The sequence below is a fragment of the Macrosteles quadrilineatus genome, unplaced genomic scaffold (genome assembly GCF_028750875.1).
Source record: "Macrosteles quadrilineatus isolate MER2022 unplaced genomic scaffold, UCM_ALF_1.0 Scaffold_9__3_contigs__length_116548681, whole genome shotgun sequence".
NCBI lineage: Eukaryota > Metazoa > Arthropoda > Insecta > Hemiptera > Cicadellidae > Macrosteles > Macrosteles quadrilineatus.
The window spans coordinates 109,259,619-109,283,048 of record NW_026542602.1 but is presented as its reverse complement, the minus strand read 5'-3'; the positions used below and the strand labels follow the sequence as shown (position 1 = coordinate 109,283,048).

Below are 23,430 nucleotides of genomic sequence, written 5' to 3'. Positions count from 1 at the left end.
TAAATTTGTTTTGTAGTTTGTACTCTGTGGTCGCTGATTCAACGGCACGCCTAGCCTCATTGGGTCATTTTTGTTACTAACTTTAAGTTGGTAACATTAAATGGTTGTATGTACATTAGATAATGTCATCACGAAACTTTGTAAATTATAATTTTAAATTCTTTACTTTCTCCATTAAATAATAAGTTGTCTTGAGTTTCTCTTTATCCAGATAGTTAGTACTTATAGTTCGATACTATACTCATTTATAACGTCATTTTTTCCCACGAATCAAATTACCCATTCCGGTTTCATATGACTTTTCCAATACTATCATTTATGTTCCACCCCCATTGAAAATTGAACTCGAACCAATGATATTTTAACCTATCTCCCACCCCCGGTTTTCCCGAGCTCGTATACATTTTCCTCAATAGAAAGTATACGTATCGAAAGGGAAACTGGGGGTAAATTTAACGGTCGTGTACAGGGTTGGCAGCCCTGGGTGTGGGATCAATAGCGGGCGTGAGACTGTATTTTCTCCTCACTGTTCAGTCCCAGGCTAGTCTCTGAGTGTGCGGGTTGGTGCGGGTCAAGTGCCGGTCTTGGGTTTATTCTGGATATTACCACCCCACACAGGTTACATAGCTACACAACCCTCCCACAAATATACCCGACATACAAAACATGTGGTACAAAGCTACACAGAGTCCAATACCAATATAGATGTACTAAATGTACCCTTTTGATAATTTCATTCAGGGGTAACTACCTGTTTGTGAGTTGACCTGATGGTTTATATATTGCCACTCTTTTGTGAATATAAACCACCCATTGTTGTGCTAACTGTATCTTGATCGCTTCAATTTGTACGTTGGTTAAGTTTACGTTTGCCGCTCTTTTTGGATGCCAAGGTGTCAAAAGTCTTGTCGAATATCTCTTCATATTTTGCATAGGCATGTAATGAATTTTTAAGAACATATTTGTGTGTGTAAACCACCAATAGCTGTACTAACTATCTCTTGTTGATAATTTCAATTCTAAGTAACTAACTGTTTGCAAGATGACCTGATTGTCTATTTTACGTTCACCCCTCTTTCTATGTTCAGGTGTAAAATTTCGTGCGGTCAAAGCATGCAAATTACGATAACACTATTTTCTAATGTACTTTAATACCATTTCCAAACATAATATGTTTGTAGAAATTTTAGACAACCTGTAGACAAACTGTTGGATAAAAATCCTGGTTTTACATTTGTCTTTCTTTTTGCAAGCCAATGTAAAAAATCGTCGAATTTCGGATTTATTACATATTTAATGTATTTTCAAAACATAGTGTGAATATAAACCATCAATAGCTAATGTAACCATACATGTTGATAATATAATTTTGAAGTTTCCACCCTTTTGCGAGATGACCTAGTTTTTTTGTTACGTTTGCCACTTTTTTACGCCAAGGTGTAGAGACGCGACAAATTTCACACTACTACAATATATCGACATACGGTATTACTGATGTCAATATACAATTAGTTTACTGAATATTATTTTAAACTGTTTAAGTAAATAGTAGTAAAATGTTATTAAAACATTCCTATTAGTTTACCTTCAAGTCTGCTTTCAAGTAAAGCTTTCTTAGTTCCACCAAAATCACCATTAAAAACACTGTAATGTGCTTAGTACATTTTTTACATATCGTCGATAGCTAGTAAAGTATACGGTAGTAAGACCATGCTGTTGAATAGTAAATAGCTCTTTGAATGGGTTGGACTCATATTAATAATACATATAGTATCAAAACGCAAGACTAGAGAAATAGAGTGTATAACATTTCAATAATAAACAATTCTCTCTCACTATATCACTTTATACTGTTCTACCTCCCGACAAGAATTACCTCTAAATTCCGGTTAGGTTTTAAGTTGAAAGTCCATTGCTGGTGAATGTGATTTGAAGCTCTTTGAGTTATTATTGTGGAATTTGGTAAATGTAAGCTTCACGATATTTGGTAATCATAAATTTTAACTCATATTTATTGGTGGATAACAACCTAGAAAATAAAAAAAATATCACTAAGACTGGGGGAAATCTTTAGAAAATCTTGTTTACGGTCAAATGGGAATAAAACTTGACACTCGATTTTAATCTTAATTAAAATGCACTTACTCCTTTTATAAAACGTCACATGATATTTTGATTGATAAAGAAGATTACATTAAAACTGCAAGCGCGTCCCGTTAATTAAGATGGCATTTTAATCGTTCTTTATAAAACTTTGGCTCGAGCTGAATCGCTGTAATGATTAATTACATGGGGAACTCTGGTTCTCAGATTATAAAACAAGAAGAATCCTCTTTACAATCATACTGGCGAACTTTCTTTTGAGGCCGTCGCTTAGTTAAAACTTCGGCTGTCTCGAATCAGTGGGAGAGTTTAATTTATAAACTAACTAGTGAACTTTAATTAATTACGGCATTGCTAGAGTTCTAAACAAAGTGCAGTGAACATTGTTTAAATAATATTCTTTTAAATTACGTGTTTAGCTGTATAAACTAGTAGTGTATTCGTTATATTTGCTCCTCATGTATAAATCTGGTAAATGTATGTCGATGATAGATACTTATGTTTTTTTTGTATTCCGCAATGATTATCAATTGAATAAAAATATATAAACCATACAAACTAAATAAGTATCAATAAGTGAATACCGATAACATGTAAATTTGTATCACCTCCGTATATTTACTGTGCTTAACCATGAAGGTATACGAATTACTTCTATTTTGCTAAATCTAAATATTTTCTTTTTGCATTATTGCCAGAAATAATTAACTAAATTTATCACCCACTTTGGTGATGGGTAAAAGATATTTTAACATGACGAAAAGCAGTTAACCGATAATGTATTCGATGAATAATGTTGTAGGGTTTCATAACAATGGGAATAGGGGAAAAAATTACAACATTTTAATTAAAGATTTGTAATACATCATAATTGGATTCCATGAGCACTCAATAGTAAATAATGAGGTCTCGGGTCGTTGTAAAATGTATGTTTTTTATCTTGCTTCGTTATAACATAAACCTTTTTATATTGCGTGATAGAATATAATGGGTAAACTCTTTTTAATATCATACATAAAGCGTAAAATGTAAACCCCGTTTAGATAATATCAATCTTCTTGAACAAGCTACAATCAATAAGACTAATGTAGCTCTGTTGAAGTGGATCTAACGACAGCGGTGCGTGAGACGCGTGAAAAGGTAGCAAACGAGGCATTGGACGTGTGAGATGTAACTAAAATTGCTTCTACAGTAGTAACTATAACTTGTAGGACTAATGTTGGTCTGTAGAAGTGGATCTAACTACAGAGGTGTGTGAGACGCGTGAAAATGTAGCAAACAAGGCATTGGACGTGTGAGATGTAACTAAAATTGCTTCTACAGTAGTAACTATAACTTGTAGGACTAATGTTGGTCTGTAGAAGTTGATCTAACTACAGAGGTGTGTGAGACGCGTGAAAATGTAGCAAACAAGGCACTGGACGTGTGAGATGTAACTAAAGTTGCTTCTACAGTAGTAACTATAACTTGTAGGACTAATGTTGGTCTGTAGAAGTGGATCTAACGACAGCGGCGCGTGAGACGCGTGAAAAGATAGCAAACGAGGCATCGGACGTGTGAGATGTAACTCTAGTTGCTTCTACAGTAGTAACTATAACTTGTAGGACTAATGTTGGTCTGTAGAAGTGGATTTCACGACAGCGGTGCGTGAGACGCTTAAAAAGGTAGCAAACGAGGCATCGGACGTGTGAGATGTAACTAAAGTTGCTTCTACAGTAGTAACTATAACTTGTAGGACTAATGTTGGTCTGTAGAAGTGGATTTCACGACAGCGGTGCGTGAGACGCTTAAAAAGGTAGCAAACGAGGCATCGGACGTGTGAGATGTAACTAAAGTTGCTTCTACAGTAGTAACTATAACTTGTAGGACTAATGTTGGTCTGTAGAAGTGGATCTAACGACAGCGGTGCGTGAGACGCGTGAAAATGTAGCAAACGAGGCATCGGACGTGTGAGATGTAACTAAAGTTGCTTCTACAGTAGTAACTATAACTTGTAGGACTAATGTTGGTCTGTAGAAGTGGATCTAACGACAGCGGTGCGTGAGACGCGTGAAAAGGTAGCAAACGAGGCATCGGACGTGTGAGATATAACTAAAGTTGCTTCTACAGTAGTAACTATAACTTGTAGGACTAGTGTTGGTCTGTAGAAGTGGATCTAACGACAGTGGTGCGTGAGACGCGTGAAAAGATAGCAAACAAGGCATCGGACGTGTGAGATGTAACTCTAGTTGCTTCTACAGTAGTAACTATAACTTGTAGGACTAATGTTGGTCTGTAGAAGTGGATCTAACGACAGCAGTGCGTGAGACGCGTGAAAAGATAGCAAATGAGGCATTGGACGTGTGAGATGTAACTAAGGTTACAGGTCAAAGTGGGCGAAACAGCCGGAGAAAAGTTTTAATGACAGTTAAAGAGGTTCAGTGCTCGCTAGTTCAAACTAAACTCTAAATGTAGGGCCTAACGCCAACAGCAACAGGAGTCTAATGAACCGGCCAACTGATGGCGAGCTCACCTTGCCAACTTTGGTTGGAAACCTCCTCCCCCCCCAACCATCCAACCCCCACCCCTCATCGTAGCTACCACCCTGACATGGATTGTTACTTAACACGGGTCTGTTGCGAAACCTGGAGTTGTTTTACTGGATCTCATAATCGGCTTCATAGGTCTTAAAGAATCACGTCTATACACATGGGTGTATGATGTTAGGAGTTTTTGCTTTTTTGTTAGTCTACTAATGTACTCCAATGATAATTAATCGCAAAGATGTTTAAAGGAAAGCAGCTCAGGCTCCAAAGGTTTTTGAGGATATGCCGGGTATGGACCCCGTCAAATTTTCATAATTTTTATAATTAATGGAATGATAAATCAGCAGTTGATCTTATGTCGATAAATTTGGTCGAAACTATTCCGGAAACCATTCAACTACAGTAGTTAGGGGCGGTACGTTGGGTCTAACATGGGCTCTTATGGGGAATAGAAACCTAACGTAAATAAACTGCTATTTTTGTTTTTGAGTAAATTTTTATTAATTAACTGTATACTGACACTGTATTATCTGTTTAACTGTATAAGCTATAATTTATTTTTAATGTTTATATATTTTAACTAAAGTATATAACATCTATAAACAACATTTATACAATGATCATACAGGGAGTAGTCATGGCAGCGATCTAGCAGAAATTTGACCTTGAGATGATCTCAGCTGATTAGTTGACCACAGCTGACCACGTGACGTCAGTAGGTGTTTGTATTAAATAAATTAAATAATGGATAAAAAGTGTTGGCCTGACCAAGGATCGAACTCGGGTCTTTTGATTGGTAGTTGTACGCGTTAGCTGGTAGAGCTACAACAGCAGTTATGGATATAGAGTTTATAGTGGTAAATGACACCTTAACTTATATATAGGGTGGTAAATGACACCTTATACAGGGTACCTATACCCTTGTACCTATATACAGGGTGTGTATTGGAGATTTGATTTTAACATGGAGGTTCACGGGTTCGAATCTAACCAACCACTAATGGTAACTGAGGTTCACTGGTTCAATCCTAACATATTATTGGAGGTTCACGGGTTTGACTCTAATCTAACACAAAACATGTCATTTCCGGTTATCGGGTTCAATCTTAATATAGTCAAGGGTCTATGGGTTTGATCCTAACCTATCACTTCTGGTAAGGTTCATGGGTTCAATTCTAACCTATCATTTGTAGGTCTATGGGTTTGATTTTAACCTATCACTTCTGGTAAGGTTCACGGGTTCAACTCTAACCAACCACAAAACATGTTATTTCCGGTTATCGGGTTCAATCCTATCCTAGTAGGATTTGTAAAAAAAAAACATTTTATATAGTGTATAATGCTTAAGTGGAACTTTACTGTTGAGCATGTTATGTTGATATTATAATTTGTATATGTGTATCTCTGTAACTTACATATATAGGGCGTGTAAGTATTGGTTGGAGGTCTGTGGGTTCAATTCTAGCCTATACTAGAGGTTTAATGCTAACTAATATATGTTGTAGTGTATAATAAATGTGAAACAAATGATAATTTATGTATCTGATGTTAAAAACAGCGGAAAGAGGGCTTAAGTAGAATTTTACCATTGAGTATAAAAAATGGCCTTTGTAAAGGCCACCAAATGTTGGATGTAAAATTTATATTTTATAGATGTTATGTACTTTTGGGATGATGGGAGGTCTGAATTTATGCTTCTTTCTAATGGCTGGTTGTGTATGAAGCTGTGTATGAGTCAGAGGTTCACGGGTTCAAACCTTACCAACCACCAAATGTGTCATTTTCGGTTGGGGTGCTTTCTCTTGTTGGTATGGTGTTGTATTATAGTTCACCGTTTATGTATGAAGCTGTGTATGAGTTAGAGGTTTATGGGTTCGAATCTTACCAACCACCAAATGTGTCAGTTCTAGCTGGGGTGTTTTTTTTGTTGGTATGGTGTTGTATTATAGTTAACCGCTTGTATATGAACTTATGACCCTAGAGGTTCATGGGTTCATTCCTTATTAAACACTAAATGTTTTATTTCTGGTTAGAGTGTTTTTTTGTATAGTGTTGTGTTGTAGTGGGAGGATTGTGAGTTGTTGATCCTAGAGGTTTGTGGGTACAATCCTTACCAACCACTGACTGTTGTGTTAGAGTAATATTTTCAGTTTTAGAGTTTTGTTGTTCTGTAGTTAAATGTGTGACTATGAAATCCTGAGGTTATGGGTTTCAATCCTAACAGTTGCTAATGGTTTTATATTTGTCACTCTGAGTTTTAGTATGTGGGAGTAGTTATCTGTTTGAATGTGATCCCAGATGTTTGAGGGTTTGAAACCGTTGAGCATTAAATTTGTTGGTTGGGGTTAGTGCTGTAGGTTCATGAGTTTAATTTTAACCTGATTGAGTTTAATTCTAACACGTTTGAGTTCAATTTTAACACATTTGAGTTCAATTCTATCCCAAGTGAGTTTAATTTTAATATGTTTGAGTTAAATTTGAACATATTTGAGTTTAATTTTATCCTAATTGAGTTTAATTCTAACACGTTTGAGTTCAATTCTAACACCTTTGAGTTAAATTTTGTTCAACCCAACTGTTTTATACCTGGTATTTCCTGTGTAGTATGTTCTGTTAAATTGTGATATAACCTTAACTTTGGACCTTAGTTATGTGTATAGTCCGAAACAAGTCTTTTTTTAGTTAACTTACTGTCGATGAAGTTTTATTTAGTGCTTATTTTTATTGATGTGTTGAATAACAAGAAATAAATCAGGTAGTTTATCAAGTTTATAGTAATGAATGTAACTGATTTCAACGACCTACCTATATCTTTGATATTTGAAACGGTATAGTATTACATATCTATTGCATTGTATTAAACTTGTACTATACTGTACATCTTACATTTGTACTACACTTGTACTGTATTGTATTATACTTGTACTGCACTGTATTATACTTGTACTATACTGTATTATACTTGTACTGCATTGTATTATACTTGTACTGTTCTAATATGTCATTACTTTTAGAGTTGTATATTTGACAGCTAATATTGATATAGGTTGACTTTAGCACCACCGATTGTGGTTTCCGGTGTGAATTTCTGTTGACAACTGCTTTTTATGGATCAACAAACACATTTATGCACTACCTCAACTGTTTATTGTATACCTTGTTGCTACCTACATTAAAACCTGTTCTAACCATTGTGTATTAATAATTTCTTGTTTAGCTAACTACATTATATCAAGGTGTTGTTAAATGTTTTAATTTACTGTCTATGTCTTTTTGTTGTAACTGTAAACATGCCTCTGTAACTATCTGATGACTGTTATTTGTGTATTTTTATTTACTATGTTTCTTCATCTTGTCATATCCTAACAACGGAGAGTTTAGAATGTATTTTGACTTAAGTTTTTGATTCTAATGTACTGATAGTAGCTCTATGTTTAGATTTTTCAGCATACAACCTCTAATGTATCCTTTTTATACTGATGTGTGTATTATTTCTGGTTAATAGTGTATACATATAGTCATTTCTGTATGGTGCTAATGATTATTTTCTATGGATATAGTCTACAGTCCTGATTACCTATTGTCAATGTCTATGCTTAATTGTCTAGATGAATGCTATAGTCAAAGGATAGAGTATAGATGAGAATTAGTTAATATGGTTGTTTAAATTTATAGTAAAAAGGTTATATACCTACCAGGAACAATTTATTTAGGTTATATACCTATAGAGGAACAATTTAATTGTACTGCTTATTTTAATGAATTTGTCTTTTATTGTAATTAGTTTTATAACAATGAAAACTAATAACTTTATTGACAACATAGAACACCTATGATAAGGATAAATAAATATCAGAGGAGAAAATCCAAAACAGTTGTTGTATATTTAATAACAAAACATGTATTTAAATATACTTTACTTGAAGGAGCAGAGGAGAAGGAGGATGAAAAAGAGGAGGAGCAGGAGGAGAAAGAAGAGGATGAGAGGAAGAAGGAAGGAGGAGGAGAGAAGGAGGAGGAGTATGTTACCTAAACATATAATCAAACTATAGCTGTAACCTTTTTAATTTAATTTCAACTGTATGTAACTGTCTAATCTTAAAAGAGCTTAGATGACCCAAATTTCCACACCACGGTAAGCCTTTAGGCTTGGCCGTACGGGTCTTGGCGCGTTTTTGATTTAAGTGAGTTTCCCCTGGAGGCCTATTCTCACTATTATGGTAGTAGTTATTCTACAACAGATTTACTACCACCCATATTTTATGTTAACCTGTTTATCTTTAAAATGATATTTATTAGGTATCCTGTTTTATTTTAGTATATTTCATTCTTGTTGTCTTTATTTTAAAATTTATGAAGCTGATTATAGGATGTATTGTTTATTTTAGTTTATGATTTATTAGGAATGAAGGAATATTGTTATTAGATTAGGGTCCTGAAGGAAAGGGGTTAGGGTTGGTTGACATGGAGGGTAACACAACATGGTTTTATGGTTTTTTAGGCCAACCCCCAGTCTTTGGACCAAAAGCCTGATGGCAAACATACTCATGGAGGGTAACACAACATGGTTTTATGGTTTTTTAGGCCAACCCCCAGCATGTTGAGTACACACACACACACACACATTCACACAAGTACAAGGAGTAGCACAGGTTCTTCCCAATCTGAACGCCTCAATGTACAAACACATTCACACAAGTACAAGGAGTAGCACAGGTTCTTTTCAATCTGAACGCCTCAATGTACATACACACATACACACAGGGGAATGGACCCATAATCTGTTTATGTATTATTATATATTTTATTGTCCTAATTTACTTTAATTTGATATATATTTCAACATTTTAATTGGTAGCTACTGTCTGGAGAAAAAGTTGGAGGAATGTTTTATCTTTATAGAAGGATTATACTCATTTTTAGGTTAAATGAATTAAGGTTTTATGTATCAACAATACCTGCTTGGTATGGAAATGGTTGTCACTTCAATTTTTAAAACACCAGTCATTGATTCTATTTTGGCAAATATACTGTCAAAGTAATTAGAGAATGATGCAGGGTTAAGTGTTGTGATAGGAATAAATGGTATATTACCAGATGTGTCTTTATATGTTAATAACAACCCAATAGAAGAACATGAGGGAAGTATGTCTTCTGTAATTGTTTCTATAATGTACTCTGAAAAAGTTGTAGGCCAGTCTAGTACATCTATTGAATCAGTAAGAAAAAACTGAAACTCTGAAGTTTTAATACCAAACCTCTTGTTTTCAATTATATCTTTTTTAGACAGAAATCTGAGAAATACAGCCATTACAAGTTAGGAGAGCACAAGTGATATGTCTGTTCTCGTTGACTGTTAATGGTAAAGTGATTAAAAACATACCATGACATCCACCTATATAAGGGTTAATGCTTCTGTCTTTTGTACCCATAGGGTAGAGTGTCATGATCTCCTTCGTACTTTCTCTTTGGACCAGTTACCTTAAACTGTTTAACCTCCTCTGTTGTTACAATATCTCTATATTTTGTTCGTCTAATTCTGTGCTCATCAATTTCAATGATTTTAGAAGCTTCGCCTAAAACCATTTCTTTTAGTTTCTCGAAATTCAAGATTTTTGATGTTTTAATATTGAGAGTAAGCCCTTTGATTTTACAAACCGGGATAAATTTCTGTTGATTTGTTGACCAGACAAGGTACGCGTATGTTTTAGGCCCACCAGAGACAAGCTCAGTAATGTATGAACCAGGTCCATACTCTACCAATTCATCGGTCATTTCGCCGAGGTAATCTCCTGTAGGCACCCTATACAACCCTTCGCGGTAGTAATATATAATACTATCTGTATCCCAATATAGTACTTGATCTCCTAAGGCATCAAGGTGTTCATACAACTTTAGTCTAGCGTGAGCAGTAGTGAAGGCTGCCATAACTACATTTACAGTTCTTAAAGACTCACTAGCCTCTTCAATATTTTGCCAATTTACTAGCACAACATCTTGGTTAATAGCCTGAAAGTATTTTAACTTACCCTCAGGATTGGTTAACAGTCGAAAGAACTCTTTAGAATCTCGGATGATTGATGTTTTCATCATATTTTCTCTTTGCCCAAATTTACCCCAAAAACTGTTTAGCATCAATTTTGCTACTGATCTTAAGCCCCCATTTTTAACAATATGCTCCTTTGTCATTTCTATACCTTCACGCTCAAGAAATTTTGCAATGTACTGTTTCTTATCCTCCTCTGTTTTACACCACCCAGGGTATCCAGATGCCTCCTGTTTTAGTTTTAAAAATTTATCAATAAACTCAGTGAATAGCCCTCCTTTCTCATATGTGGCTACCTCATACTCCCACAGCTCATACATATCCTGTATAATGTAGCCTTTCTCTACAGCCTTCCTAATCTCATCCATTGTCCACGTTCCAACCAATGCTCTATCTTCACTCTCATGAAAACAATCCCCCTGGTACATCATTTCCCCACATGTTCTGCATAGAACAAACATCAATTTATCATGAACACGTGTTGGTAAAACTGGATGATACAAGTTGAAAGGAGGTAAGATCTTGCATTTTAACAGTCCATCTACTTCCATACCTCTCTTTCTACATTCCTTATTGCCGACATATATAGATGGATGACCTATAGGATATTTACAGTATTTATTTACAAAAGGATATAGTGAGCATACATCGACGTATTGTATGGTTTCTCTTGGACCACATTTGTAGTAGGTTTTCGCGTTTCCTGTCCTACCTCCAAAGAATGCGTCTCTAGGATTTAATGGAAGTGTACTTAAAATTGGCAATTTGTCTAGATGGTTAAGTTTTTGATCCTTTTTCATCTTATGGAATTCACATTCCCACATCTGTACCACATCTCCGAGCTTTTCAATTTTAGCTTTGGTTCTCTCGTAACGGAGATGAAGTGAATCAGAAGGGTCCTCTTTTAATGGGATATCACGATTATAGGGGAAGCATTTAGGGCACCCGTGCCAGTAACATCCATGGAACTCGTATATGTTTATACCATCGAAACCGTCTACTTTCATTCCCTTTATAACAACCTCTTTACTACGTCCAGCATGATTAATTGTCACCCCACGTCTTTCCTCCTCCCAGGTAAGCCACTGTAGTGCAACAGCTGATTGGGTAGAAGACCGGTAACCGTTTTTAGGGATTAGACCGATTGTATTTGGTTTTAGAAAGTTACGGCGAAAGGCCAGATTGCAAGCGCTAGCAATTGTTACCGACTCAAGAAATGGATCAACATTACATTGTTCAAGTAGTAACGATCTAAATTTGATACATGCTTGAGCTAAAATGTCAACGTCTGACATACAGTATTCTAATAATTCCTTTTTAAAATTAAATTCATACTTGTTTGCAATCTGCTCACTGTACCATTTGTCAAAGTCGTTGTGGGATTTCTCAAACATGGATTCTGGGCAATAGTACTTTTTATCAGGCATAGGGCCTACATAGTTTTGATTTGCCACTGTATTGAACAAATGTGGGAAGTAACCTTTCTTCTTTTCAGGTGGTAAGTCAAAAGCTTTTGGTAAGGCAGATAAGGACATGGGAAAGTAGCTAAGGGAGTCAATAAATCTAACGTTAGCAACCTCCATCAAAATAATTTTAGTTCCTCTTGGGATGATGTTTGGTGTGAATTTAGTTTCTTCGAGGATATACCTAAGTATAAACTGAAAGTCAAACCCCTGTCCATTGTGTGCAATTACACATATGTTTTTGAATTGTTTACGGGTCTCCATTACATAGTCCATGAACTGCTTAACAGGGTTACTATCAAATATTTTATAACGTTCTGAACAAGATTCGCATTCACCCCCATTGATGCATTTGAAACAGAACTGTTGGGAAACACATAAATTCACTTTATGTAACTTAGTCTCGGGATCTGAGGGCATGGACTCATCCTGGCGGGTTTCCAGATCAAAGAAAATAAATAGGTAGTCACGATCTTTTGGTTTTTTCTTGTCTATCTGAATGTAACATTTATGATTAGGATCTTTAAATGTACCACAAGGGTGACAATATACCTCTCCACACACATGAGTTGATTTACGTTTAGTAGGGAATATCATTTTTTCACACCCATGACAGAACTTAATTGTTTTACAAATTTGTCTTTGATGAGCAATAAAACATAGTTCATTTTTGAAAAAGCGATTACAATAACGGCAAGATATACCACCATTTTCCTCTACACAAGGAGGGGAGAAGGTGTGACAAGATGGACAGATGTTTGAACATCTGTGGTGACCTTTGTGCTCATAAGGTATGTGGCATGCGTCACAGAAATAGCTACAAGCAAAAGCAGCTGTTAAGTTTGTTATAACATTATAGTGGTTATCGTGGTACAATAAGTTGATTTTAAATTTTGCATCACTATCCCCGCCAGAGAAATATACATCCCGACCCTTGCTATCGTAATTATACACGGTTATTCTATATTTCTTTAAGTATGCCTGGAACTTTTCAAGTTCAGGGATACCTGCTCCCTCTTCAGGCATTTCAACTCTAGCTTTTGCTATAAGTTTCTTTGCCCTAATTGTCTGTCGCATGCATTTGTCTTTACGAATCCCATAAATCTGAGGATCCATTTTTGCATAAGCCTTACCTACCACTATTGCTCTAGCTAGACATAAGTTGTCAGTGTTATTTATGACAACTATCCCCTTTCTTGCTTTGCATTCATCGTTGAATGAATTGTACATTCCTGGACGCACTCTGCCTTTGCCTACAGGAACGTTAACTCTAGAAACATCTACTGTAAATGTGTCACTACTAGTAATTGATTCAGAGTTACTTTGAATTATACCCCCAAAAATAGCCCATAGTGAATCAACTGTGACCTCAGAGGCTAATTGTGGAACAACATAACCCGGTTCTTTAGATTTCAAATTAATAGAGGTAAGAGTAAACCCTAAGTAGTCAGTTGGTGAACAGTTGTGTTTAGATTGTTCTACTATTTGCTCAAGACCCTTGCGTATCCACTCTAATTCAGATACACCTTCCGGAGGTTCAGTAAATTTAAAGGTAGTTTTCCATCCATAAAGCCTAAACTTTGGCACAAATGTTCTATTTTCGTCGATAAAACTAACGGGTCCGGTCGATTTATGAGGACCTTTTTGACAAACTCCGTCACAAGACTCCATATTATATTTGTCTATGGATAAGTAAAGAGTTCAAAACAAGTCTAACCACAGCAAAGGCAAATGATAGACTAAAGTAGGTGACCTTCCTCATGATATATATACGGTAATGTAGGCGACGGTGCTGCCTCTGGCGGCAAAACATCAAACTACACCGCAACTGGAGGAATCAAATGAGCGACTCTAGCGGTGAAACTTGGAACTATGATGACAACACCATCATTTTTTGTTGTTATTATTAGAGTTTGTTAACATGGTGTTGTCATCATAGTTCCAAGTTTCACCGCTAGAGTCGCTCATTTGATTCCTCCAGTTGCGGTGTAGTTTGATGTTTTGCCGCCAGAGGCAGCACCGTCGCCTACATTACCGTATATATATCATGAGGAAGGTCACCTACTTTAGTCTATCATTTGCCTTTGCTGTGGTTAGACTTGTTTTGAACTCTTTACTTATCCATAGACAAATATAATATGGAGTCTTGTGACGGAGTTTGTCAAAAAGGTCCTCATAAATCGACCGGACCCGTTAGTTTTATCGACGAAAATAGAACATTTGTGCCAAAGTTTAGGCTTTATGGATGGAAAACTACCTTTAAATTTACTGAACCTCCGGAAGGTGTATCTGAATTAGAGTGGATACGCAAGGGTCTTGAGCAAATAGTAGAACAATCTAAACACAACTGTTCACCAACTGACTACTTAGGGTTTACTCTTACCTCTATTAATTTGAAATCTAAAGAACCGGGTTATGTTGTTCCACAATTAGCCTCTGAGGTCACAGTTGATTCACTATGGGCTATTTTTGGGGGTATAATTCAAAGTAACTCTGAATCAATTACTAGTAGTGACACATTTACAGTAGATGTTTCTAGAGTTAACGTTCCTGTAGGCAAAGGCAGAGTGCGTCCAGGAATGTACAATTCATTCAACGATGAATGCAAAGCAAGAAAGGGGATAGTTGTCATAAATAACACTGACAACTTATGTCTAGCTAGAGCAATAGTGGTAGGTAAGGCTTATGCAAAAATGGATCCTCAGATTTATGGGATTCGTAAAGACAAATGCATGCGACAGACAATTAGGGCAAAGAAACTTATAGCAAAAGCTAGAGTTGAAATGCCTGAAGAGGGAGCAGGTATCCCTGAACTTGAAAAGTTCCAGGCATACTTAAAGAAATATAGAATAACCGTGTATAATTACGATAGCAAGGGTCGGGATGTATATTTCTCTGGCGGGGATAGTGATGCAAAATTTAAAATCAACTTATTGTACCACGATAACCACTATAATGTTATAACAAACTTAACAGCTGCTTTTGCTTGTAGCTATTTCTGTGACGCATGCCACATACCTTATGAGCACAAAGGTCACCACAGATGTTCAAACATCTGTCCATCTTGTCACACCTTCTCCCCTCCTTGTGTAGAGGAAAATGGTGGTATATCTTGCCGTTATTGTAATCGCTTTTTCAAAAATGAACTATGTTTTATTGCTCATCAAAGACAAATTTGTAAAACAATTAAGTTCTGTCATGGGTGTGAAAAAATGATATTCCCTACTAAACGTAAATCAACTCATGTGTGTGGAGAGGTATATTGTCACCCTTGTGGTACATTTAAAGATCCTAATCATAAATGTTACATTCAGATAGACAAGAAAAAACCAAAAGATCGTGACTACCTATTTATTTTCTTTGATCTGGAAACCCGCCAGGATGAGTCCATGCCCTCAGATCCCGAGACTAAGTTACATAAAGTGAATTTATGTGTTTCCCAACAGTTCTGTTTCAAATGCATCAATGGGGGTGAATGCGAATCTTGTTCAGAACGTTATAAAATATTTGATAGTAACCCTGTTAAGCAGTTCATGGACTATGTAATGGAGACCCGTAAACAATTCAAAAACATATGTGTAATTGCACACAATGGACAGGGGTTTGACTTTCAGTTTATACTTAGGTATATCCTCGAAGAAACTAAATTCACACCAAACATCATCCCAAGAGGAACTAAAATTATTTTGATGGAGGTTGCTAACGTTAGATTTATTGACTCCCTTAGCTACTTTCCCATGTCCTTATCTGCCTTACCAAAAGCTTTTGACTTACCACCTGAAAAGAAGAAAGGTTACTTCCCACATTTGTTCAATACAGTGGCAAATCAAAACTATGTAGGCCCTATGCCTGATAAAAAGTACTATTGCCCAGAATCCATGTTTGAGAAATCCCACAACGACTTTGACAAATGGTACAGTGAGCAGATTGCAAACAAGTATGAATTTAATTTTAAAAAGGAATTATTAGAATACTGTATGTCAGACGTTGACATTTTAGCTCAAGCATGTATCAAATTTAGATCGTTACTACTTGAACAATGTAATGTTGATCCATTTCTTGAGTCGGTAACAATTGCTAGCGCTTGCAATCTGGCCTTTCGCCGTAACTTTCTAAAACCAAATACAATCGGTCTAATCCCTAAAAACGGTTACCGGTCTTCTACCCAATCAGCTGTTGCACTACAGTGGCTTACCTGGGAGGAGGAAAGACGTGGGGTGACAATTAATCATGCTGGACGTAGTAAAGAGGTTGTTATAAAGGGAATGAAAGTAGACGGTTTCGATGGTATAAACATATACGAGTTCCATGGATGTTACTGGCACGGGTGCCCTAAATGCTTCCCCTATAATCGTGATATCCCATTAAAAGAGGACCCTTCTGATTCACTTCATCTCCGTTACGAGAGAACCAAAGCTAAAATTGAAAAGCTCGGAGATGTGGTACAGATGTGGGAATGTGAATTCCATAAGATGAAAAAGGATCAAAAACTTAACCATCTAGACAAATTGCCAATTTTAAGTACACTTCCATTAAATCCTAGAGACGCATTCTTTGGAGGTAGGACAGGAAACGCGAAAACCTACTACAAATGTGGTCCAAGAGAAACCATACAATACGTCGATGTATGCTCACTATATCCTTTTGTAAATAAATACTGTAAATATCCTATAGGTCATCCATCTATATATGTCGGCAATAAGGAATGTAGAAAGAGAGGTATGGAAGTAGATGGACTGTTAAAATGCAAGATCTTACCTCCTTTCAACTTGTATCATCCAGTTTTACCAACACGTGTTCATGATAAATTGATGTTTGTTCTATGCAGAACATGTGGGGAAATGATGTACCAGGGGGATTGTTTTCATGAGAGTGAAGATAGAGCATTGGTTGGAACGTGGACAATGGATGAGATTAGGAAGGCTGTAGAGAAAGGCTACATTATACAGGATATGTATGAGCTGTGGGAGTATGAGGTAGCCACATATGAGAAAGGAGGGCTATTCACTGAGTTTATTGATAAATTTTTAAAACTAAAACAGGAGGCATCTGGATACCCTGGGTGGTGTAAAACAGAGGAGGATAAGAAACAGTACATTGCAAAATTTCTTGAGCGTGAAGGTATAGAAATGACAAAGGAGCATATTGTTAAAAATGGGGGCTTAAGATCAGTAGCAAAATTGATGCTAAACAGTTTTTGGGGTAAATTTGGGCAAAGAGAAAATATGATGAAAACATCAATCATCCGAGATTCTAAAGAGTTCTTTCGACTGTTAACCAATCCTGAGGGTAAGTTAAAATACTTTCAGGCTATTAACCAAGATGTTGTGCTAGTAAATTGGCAAAATATTGAAGAGGCTAGTGAGTCTTTAAGAACTGTAAATGTAGTTATGGCAGCCTTCACTACTGCTCACGCTAGACTAAAGTTGTATGAACACCTTGATGCCTTAGGAGATCAAGTACTATATTGGGATACAGATAGTATTATATATTACTACCGCGAAGGGTTGTATAGGGTGCCTACAGGAGATTACCTCGGCGAAATGACCGATGAATTGGTAGAGTATGGACCTGGTTCATACATTACTGAGCTTGTCTCTGGTGGGCCTAAAACATACGCGTACCTTGTCTGGTCAACAAATCAACAGAAATTTATCCCGGTTTGTAAAATCAAAGGGCTTACTCTCAATATTAAAACATCAAAAATCTTGAATTTCGAGAAACTAAAAGAAATGGTTTTAGGCGAAGCTTCTAAAATCATTGAAATTGATGAGCACAGAATTAGACGAACAAAATATAGAGATATTGTAACAACAGAGGAGGTTAAACAGTTTAAGGTAACTGGTCCAAAGAGAAAGTACGAAGGAGATCATGACACTCTACCCTATGGGTACAAAAGACAGAAGCATTAACCCTTATATAGGTGGATGTCATGGTATGTTTTTAATCACTTTACCATTAACAGTCAACGAGAACAGACATATCACTTGTGCTCTCCTAACTTGTAATGGCTGTATTTCTCAGATTTCTGTCTAAAAAAGATATAATTGAAAACAAGAGGTTTGGTATTAAAACTTCAGAGTTTCAGTTTTTTCTTACTGATTCAATAGATGTACTAGACTGGCCTACAACTTTTTCAGAGTACATTATAGAAACAATTACAGAAGACATACTTCCCTCATGTTCTTCTATTGGGTTGTTATTAACATATAAAGACACATCTGGTAATATACCATTTATTCCTATCACAACACTTAACCCTGCATCATTCTCTAATTACTTTGACAGTATATTTGCCAAAATAGAATCAATGACTGGTGTTTTAAAAATTGAAGTGACAACCATTTCCATACCAAGCAGGTATTGTTGATACATAAAACCTTAATTCATTTAACCTAAAAATGAGTATAATCCTTCTATAAAGATAAAACATTCCTCCAACTTTTTCTCCAGACAGTAGCTACCAATTAAAATGTTGAAATATATATCAAATTAAAGTAAATTAGGACAATAAAATATATAATAATACATAAACAGATTATGGGTCCATTCCCCTGTGTGTATGTGTGTATGTACATTGAGGCGTTCAGATTGAAAAGAACCTGTGCTACTCCTTGTACTTGTGTGAATGTGTTTGTACATTGAGGCGTTCAGATTGGGAAGAACCTGTGCTACTCCTTGTACTTGTGTGAATGTGTGTGTGTGTGTGTGTACTCAACATGCTGGGGGTTGGCCTAAAAAACCATAAAACCATGTTGTGTTACCCTCCATGAGTATGTTTGCCATCAGGCTTTTGGTCCAAAGACTGGGGGTTGGCCTAAAAAACCATAAAACCATGTTGTGTTACCCTCCATGTCAACCAACCCTAACCCCTTTCCTTCAGGACCCTAATCTAATAACAATATTCCTTCATTCCTAATAAATCATAAACTAAAATAAACAATACATCCTATAATCAGCTTCATAAATTTTAAAATAAAGACAACAAGAATGAAATATACTAAAATAAAACAGGATACCTAATAAATATCATTTTAAAGATAAACAGGTTAACATAAAATATGGGTGGTAGTAAATCTGTTGTAGAATAACTACTACCATAATAGTGAGAATAGGCCTCCAGGGGAAACTCACTTAAATCAAAAACGCGCCAAGACCCGTACGGCCAAGCCTAAAGGCTTACCGTGGTGTGGAAATTTGGGTCATCTAAGCTCTTTTAAGATTAGACAGTTACATACAGTTGAAATTAAATTAAAAAGGTTACAGCTATAGTTTGATTATATGTTTAGGTAACATACTCCTCCTCCTTCTCTCCTCCTCCTTCCTTCTTCCTCTCATCCTCTTCTTTCTCCTCCTGCTCCTCCTCTTTTTCATCCTCCTTCTCCTCTGCTCCTTCAAGTAAAGTATATTTAAATACATGTTTTGTTATTAAATATACAACAACTGTTTTGGATTTTCTCCTCTGATATTTATTTATCCTTATCATAGGTGTTCTATGTTGTCAATAAAGTTATTAGTTTTCATTGTTATAAAACTAATTACAATAAAAGACAAATTCATTAAAATAAGCAGTACAATTAAATTGTTCCTCTATAGGTATATAACCTAAATAAATTGTTCCTGGTAGGTATATAACCTTTTTACTATAAATTTAAACAACCATATTAACTAATTCTCATCTATACTCTATCCTTTGACTATAGCATTCATCTAGACAATTAAGCATAGACATTGACAATAGGTAATCAGGACTGTAGACTATATCCATAGAAAATAATCATTAGCACCATACAGAAATGACTATATGTATACACTATTAACCAGAAATAATACACACATCAGTATAAAAAGGATACATTAGAGGTTGTATGCTGAAAAATCTAAACATAGAGCTACTATCAGTACATTAGAATCAAAAACTTAAGTCAAAATACATTCTAAACTCTCCGTTGTTAGGATATGACAAGATGAAGAAACATAGTAAATAAAAATACACAAATAACAGTCATCAGATAGTTACAGAGGCATGTTTACAGTTACAACAAAAAGACATAGACAGTAAATTAAAACATTTAACAACACCTTGATATAATGTAGTTAGCTAAACAAGAAATTATTAATACACAATGGTTAGAACAGGTTTTAATGTAGGTAGCAACAAGGTATACAATAAACAGTTGAGGTAGTGCATAAATGTGTTTGTTGATCCATAAAAAGCAGTTGTCAACAGAAATTCACACCGGAAACCACAATCGGTGGTGCTAAAGTCAACCTATATCAATATTAGCTGTCAAATATACAACTCTAAAAGTAATGACATATTAGAACAGTACAAGTATAATACAATGCAGTACAAGTATAATACAGTATAGTACAAGTATAATACAGTGCAGTACAAGTATAATACAATACAGTACAAGTGTAGTACAAATGTAAGATGTACAGTATAGTACAAGTTTAATACAATGCAATAGATATGTAATACTATACCGTTTCAAATATCAAAGATATAGGTAGGTCGTTGAAATCAGTTACATTCATTACTATAAACTTGATAAACTACCTGATTTATTTCTTGTTATTCAACACATCAATAAAAATAAGCACTAAATAAAACTTCATCGACAGTAAGTTAACTAAAAAAAGACTTGTTTCGGACTATACACATAACTAAGGTCCAAAGTTAAGGTTATATCACAATTTAACAGAACATACTACACAGGAAATACCAGGTATAAAACAGTTGGGTTGAACAAAATTTAACTCAAAGGTGTTAGAATTGAACTCAAACGTGTTAGAATTAAACTCAATTAGGATAAAATTAAACTCAAATATGTTCAAATTTAACTCAAACATATTAAAATTAAACTCACTTGGGATAGAATTGAACTCAAATGTGTTAAAATTGAACTCAAACGTGTTAGAATTAAACTCAATCAGGTTAAAATTAAACTCATGAACCTACAGCACTAACCCCAACCAACAAATTTAATGCTCAACGGTTTCAAACCCTCAAACATCTGGGATCACATTCAAACAGATAACTACTCCCACATACTAAAACTCAGAGTGACAAATATAAAACCATTAGCAACTGTTAGGATTGAAACCCATAACCTCAGGATTTCATAGTCACACATTTAACTACAGAACAACAAAACTCTAAAACTGAAAATATTACTCTAACACAACAGTCAGTGGTTGGTAAGGATTGTACCCACAAACCTCTAGGATCAACAACTCACAATCCTCCCACTACAACACAACACTATACAAAAAAACACTCTAACCAGAAATAAAACATTTAGTGTTTAATAAGGAATGAACCCATGAACCTCTAGGGTCATAAGTTCATATACAAGCGGTTAACTATAATACAACACCATACCAACAAAAAAAACACCCCAGCTAGAACTGACACATTTGGTGGTTGGTAAGATTCGAACCCATAAACCTCTAACTCATACACAGCTTCATACATAAACGGTGAACTATAATACAACACCATACCAACAAGAGAAAGCACCCCAACCGAAAATGACACATTTGGTGGTTGGTAAGGTTTGAACCCGTGAACCTCTGACTCATACACAGCTTCATACACAACCAGCCATTAGAAAGAAGCATAAATTCAGACCTCCCATCATCCCAAAAGTACATAACATCTATAAAATATAAATTTTACATCCAACATTTGGTGGCCTTTACAAAGGCCATTTTTTATACTCAATGGTAAAATTCTACTTAAGCCCTCTTTCCGCTGTTTTTAACATCAGATACATAAATTATCATTTGTTTCACATTTATTATACACTACAACATATATTAGTTAGCATTAAACCTCTAGTATAGGCTAGAATTGAACCCACAGACCTCCAACCAATACTTACACGCCCTATATATGTAAGTTACAGAGATACACATATACAAATTATAATATCAACATAACATGCTCAACAGTAAAGTTCCACTTAAGCATTATACACTATATAAAATGTTTTTTTTTTACAAATCCTACTAGGATAGGATTGAACCCGATAACCGGAAATAACATGTTTTGTGGTTGGTTAGAGTTGAACCCGTGAACCTTACCAGAAGTGATAGGTTAAAATCAAACCCATAGACCTACAAATGATAGGTTAGAATTGAACCCATGAACCTTACCAGAAGTGATAGGTTAGGATCAAACCCATAGACCCTTGACTATATTAAGATTGAACCCGATAACCGGAAATGACATGTTTTGTGTTAGATTAGAGTCAAACCCGTGAACCTCCAATAATATGTTAGGATTGAACCAGTGAACCTCAGTTACCATTAGTGGTTGGTTAGATTCGAACCCGTGAACCTCCATGTTAAAATCAAATCTCCAATACACACCCTGTATATAGGTACAAGGGTATAGGTACCCTGTATAAGGTGTCATTTACCACCCTATATATAAGTTAAGGTGTCATTTACCACTATAAACTCTATATCCATAACTGCTGTTGTAGCTCTACCAGCTAACGCGTACAACTACCAATCAAAAGACCCGAGTTCGATCCTTGGTCAGGCCAACACTTTTTATCCATTATTTAATTTATTTAATACAAACACCTACTGACGTCACGTGGTCAGCTGTGGTCAACTAATCAGCTGAGATCATCTCAAGGTCAAATTTCTGCTAGATCGCTGCCATGACTACTCCCTGTATGATCATTGTATAAATGTTGTTTATAGATGTTATATACTTTAGTTAAAATATATAAACATTAAAAATAAATTATAGCTTATACAGTTAAACAGATAATACAGTGTCAGTATACAGTTAATTAATAAAAATTTACTCAAAAACAAAAATAGCAGTTTATTTACGTTAGGTTTCTATTCCCCATAAGAGCCCATGTTAGACCCAACGTACCGCCCCTAACTACTAACTACAAAGGATTACCCTAACAATCAAATAGGTGACTTAGCATCTATTTTCTTCACAACAGTGAATATTTCATAAATTACCTATCCAAAGACAAATTCGTCGTTTATTGTTTCGTGTTTTCCTATTCTTGTTCGGAGTATCCTGCTAAACAAACTACGTTAATGTCTAAATCTATTTATCCGAACCATTGTAGAATTGCGGGTTCTAGAACTTCATCTTGTTTTATAGTATTTTAATAATATTGTGCAAGCATTTCATCATCGCAATAGCATAGTACTGTTTCCTCCGATTATTGGTTATAAATATTTCATCTCCATGTCATTAGCTACAATGGCCGACTATTTCTTCAATATTTTCATTATAAATCATTTCGTT

At 35.5% G+C, this 23,430-nt stretch overlaps 1 protein-coding gene across 1 annotated transcript in view; it reads left to right on the top strand.

Moving 5' to 3' along the window:
* Nucleotides 1-566: 566 nt before the first annotated feature.
* LOC129003718 (uncharacterized) overlaps nucleotides 567-23,430 on the top strand; it is a gene marked incomplete at its 3' end in the record, with an annotated part of 144,830 nt that continues 121,966 nt past the window's right edge. The window contains exon 1 of the mRNA XM_054432014.1: nucleotides 567-618. The remainder of the gene's footprint in view (nucleotides 619-23,430) is intronic.